Raw genomic sequence first — 4,897 nt, forward strand, 5'->3', positions numbered from 1 at the left:
TCCTTCTTCCTTTCCTTTCCTTACCAGGTACACAATTGATACCACCAATGTAACTGAGAGTTTGAGCATGAATGCAAAAGAGAGGACCTGCAGATTGTTTTTTTTATATATACATGAACTGTTACATTAAATGTCATGAAATAGTTACATTTTCATTTGGATAATAGAAGTATCCTACATGCTCAGTATATCAATGTAGGTTAATGAATGATAGTCATGTATGCATGTTGTTAGGTGAAAAACATTCCCAGTGTAATAAGTTGTATTTTAGACTTAGTCTGATGGTGTAGTATATTCTCTAATGTAGGCCAAATAGGAAAACTATCCACATGAGTTAAAGTTCTTTCCCCTTTTGCCAGATTGTCACATATAAATTGATAAAGAACAAAGAATCAGTTCTAGGCCTCAACCTCATAAAGGCCGAGCCCAAATCGAAACAAATCAGTTAGGCCTGTATCGGAAAAATAGGGGCCCAAGTCTGGCCATCTCGCATGAGCTAGGTTTGGGCCCATAATTTTCGACTAGTTGTCCATAAGTGCAGTCACGTTTTATTATTCTGTAAAAGCACTTTAAATCCTGTTATAAATAAGCTCGCAAGCATGTAATCGACTAAGGCTATTTACTGTTTTCAATTAGTAGAGATGAACGCGATAAGAAACGTAATTGTTATAGGACATCCTTTCAAAAATAAAGACAAGATGAGCCTCGACAAACAAAAACGCATAAGATGCGGGGCCCTTGTTAAATGTATATTATCGAAGCATTTAGTTTCCAGGACGGGTTGTTTATCAAATCTCACAACTCTCCTAAAATAACAATGCGTTAGACTCTTTAGGCGCGCCTTTAATAAATTAATTTCCTTAAACTCGGGTGCACATTTATGTGACCCAAATCCAAATCTCAACGGAAGTCGAAATGTGTCTCTAGTCACGGGCGCATTGATTGTGGCGTGGCCCGAGATGCATTTCCATGACGTTGCAAATTCCTTTAAAAAATAAGAATGAGATGAGCCTCGCCGAATAAAAATACAAATTGCGGGGCCCTCAGTAAATACTTGTTTTAAATTACTTAGAATTCAGGAGGGCCGCTTAGTGAATTTCGTGGCCTTCCCAAAATAATAACGCGATAGTCTCTTTAGGCGCGTGTTTAATAATTTACTTTCTTAAGCTCGGGTGTGCATTTCATGCGACCCAAATCCAAATCTCAAAACATCAAATAAAATGCGTTCCGGATTGTGGGTGCATTTCATGTGACGCAGTCCAAAGGCGTGTTTTTAAGCGATGTTCACATTCTTATAAAAACAATAATAATAAAGCGGTTAACAGTTAAAATTTGCACATAAGTTCATATTGTATTTAAAATCAGATAAATAAGCCAAATATAACAGTTGAGCGACCGTGCTAGAACCACGGAACTCGGGAGTGCCTAACACCTTCTCCCGGGTTAACAGAATTCCTTATCTAGATTTCTGGTACGCAGACTGTAATATAGAGTCATTATTTTCCTCGATTCGGGATTAAAACTGGTGACTTGGTACACCCTGAATTTCCCAAGTGGCGACTCTGAAATAAATAAATAAATCCCGTTTCGATTGTCCTTTAATTGGAAAAAACTCCCCCTGCGCCCCTCGGGTGCGGAAAAAGGAGGTGTGACAGCTCTGGCGACTCTGCTGGGGATCATAAACCCAGAACCATTGGTTCAGGGTTAAGAATTCGAGTTTAGTGTAATTGTTATTATTTGGCTTTATTTATCATCTGATTCTATTACATGTTTTGAGCCTAATATGCTAAGTGCTGCTTTTACTGCTTTGATATTGTTTGGACTGTATATATAAACTGTGCCGAAACCCCTCTCTCTTCTCTCTTGAGGAGTGCACGCTGGTCGTGACTTCTTTCTGTTAGTGTCATATGCCAAAATAGAACGAGGATTCGGAGGAGTTGCAAAATCGTATGGCCTTTTGGTTACCGGTACACAACTCCCATCCTTGGCTCGAGTTGTCCGCTCGGGTAAGCCAGGTCTAGAACAAACACCCAGGTTCCGAACCTAGTATAACGAAGCCACATGCCGGATCCCTAGTAGGAACGTTTATTTGCATCACGTGCATTTGACTTAGGGGACTCAACACAGGGGTTGGGTCCGTCTAGGACTAGCAACCTGATATGAAAAGACCATCCTGCTGCATCCTGCTTGCTTTATGCATTTACTTGTTTCAAGGCTTGCATGCTGACCGGTTTCGGAATAACGGATAAGGAGATAATTATTTTTGAAAGATCAATACCCAGAAAATGGTTAAAACTCTGCCAGAATTTTGAAAAAAAAAAAGAAGAAGAAAAAAAAAAGAAAGAAAATGTGTGTCTTATTAATTTGTTTTAGTAAGGGTCTTTGATTCATCTCTAAGAGAAAAATAGTGTGTCTTCAAATTTCGGCTTATGCCCGAACTACGTCAGTTCGATTCTCGCATGGTGCGGGATACGTAGGCAACCCCCATCGGGCTCAACTTGTTTTTCAAAAATATAGGTACAATCCAAAGAACGAAAGTTCTTAAGGTAACATCATACTTTTTCGAAAACAACCAAATTTCATTTTTCTTTTAGAAGTGTGTCAATTTGGTATTTGAGTCCAATGAATCTGGATCTTTGCTTAATCACCCCAATAAACATGCAGAATGAGCATGAGTCCAAGTTTGCCGGTAACAGTTAGAAGCAAAATCCCCCTGGAAGTGCGATTATGGTGGGAGGATTTGGAAAAGTCAGAGCAAGACAAGGTCAAACTGCACCTGGGAGGTTTGGTTGATTTGTTGAAAGTCAGGCCTCGGTGCGACATCATAAAGGCTTTGGTTACATTTTGGGATCCGGCCCACAACGTGTTCCGTTTCTCAGATTTTGAACTCACCCCAACCTTAGAAGAAATGGCGGGTTACATGGACGTCACTGAAGGTTTGAGACACAAATACCTGATCGCTCCAAGGGCTGTGAATTCACACAAATTCATGGATCTGTTGAAGATAAGCAAAGGAGTCCCATACGCTGAACTGGATAGAGGTTTTTCTACCCTACAATTCATATACCAGAGGTACGGGAGCAAATGAGGATTTAATGACCCAGAAAGTGGTATTTGCAGCAGGGGAAATCTGGTAAAATGGAATGAGCATAGGCGGTTCGCTTTTATGGTGGCGTTTTTGGGCCTTGTGGTGTTTCCCCGAAAAGATAGAAATATCGACCTAAAGGTGGCTGGAATCGTCAAAATCCTGATTACCAACGATAAAAGCATCCTTGCTCCCATGATAATGTCAGAAATATACCGAGCCCTCACGGCTTGTAAGGCTGGAGCAGACTTCTTCGAAGGGTGCAACTTGTTGTTACAGATGTGGATGATCGAACACTTGTGTCACCACCCTCAGTATATGCGCTACATGTCTACAAATGGGGGCTGCATCGAGGGTTATAGCCTAAGGGTTTCAGGTTTCCGATCACCGGGAGGGTTTGAAGAATGGATATCCTATCTCCGGATCATCACCGCAGACCAAATAAACTGGACTTTGGGTTGGCTTTCTGTGGAAGAAATCATATACATGCCCGCCACTGGTCCTCACTTCCTCTTGATGGGACTCAGGGGTATTCAACCTTATGCCCCTTACAGGGTAATGAGACAGTTGGGAAGATGTCAAGTACTACACCCGGACGAAGATCTCAGCACTTATGCAGTCGAGGTCAGCAGTGACGGCCAATTTCCTGAAAAGACAGTTCGTTGCATATGGAGTGAATGCCAGTACTTAACGGCGAATACCCGAGTAAATGATTTGTCTAGGGGTGAAGTCTCGCCGGCCTATATCACTTGGCAGAACAAGAAGAACATCGTAAAACGGCCAACCAAACGGCCTCACCTCCGAAATTTTGTTGAGTCATCGCAAGAACAATGGGACTGGCTCGCAAAAGAGGAAGGTTACCTTGTTCAATTGTGCATGCATCACTGTCAAAACCTAGCCGAGTCAGTTATATTGTCCACATAATGACTCTTTAAGATAGCCTTGTCCAAAGTCCACTGGGTTCCCTGGGAACCCAAACGAACGTTACCATATTCTGTGCATTTATTTGGAGAACTAAATGCTGCTTATGCTAATTATTGGTTTAAATAGTCGAGTCCGGCGGGGGTAAGGGTCTAACACTTTGTTTTGCAGAAATGAGGCACGAAGTCCCCAGATTTGACATGGTCACCAACATCCACCCAAGGTTGCTAAGCTGGTGGGAGGATCTTCACTCCAGTGATCAGACTCTTGTCTGGAAATACCTAGGAAATTTGCCTTCTCTCCTGAAGGTCTAACCCAACAACAAAATGAAGTTGCTACTCTGTTCTGGGACTATGATAGGTCTATGTTCCGCTTTGGGGAGATTGAGATGACACCTCTGCTCGAGCAAATAGAAGGATTAGTTGGTATTCCGTGGGAGACTCCAGGTTTGCTTATGCCGGAAAATCGTAAGGGTCGGGGTTTTCTCAAAATGATGGGACTAAAGAAAAACACAGACTTGACCTATTTGAAGGATTCCTACATCCCTTTCGACTATCTGTACGAAAGGTACGACCATAGTAAGTCCTACCGCACTTACCCAGATGAATTCTCCCTCACCTCATTGGGGCATATCCACAGAAGGGTCTTTGTCTTTATGTTCTACTTCTTGGGGATGATAGTGTTTCCTATGAAGAAAGCGAGGATTCACACCTGGCTAGCTATGGTCACTAAAACATTAATGGAGCGAATTGGTGGGCAACTCTTTAGCATAGTGCCCATGATTATTGCATAAATGTACTGAGCCTTGGAAAAGTGTCAACAAAGAGCCCCACACTTCGAAGGATGCAACTTGCTACTCCAGCTCTGGTTCATGGAGCATCTCCAAAGGGG

This window comes from Nicotiana sylvestris, chromosome 7 (genome assembly GCF_000393655.2).
Source record: "Nicotiana sylvestris chromosome 7, ASM39365v2, whole genome shotgun sequence".
Lineage (NCBI taxonomy): Eukaryota > Viridiplantae > Streptophyta > Magnoliopsida > Solanales > Solanaceae > Nicotiana > Nicotiana sylvestris.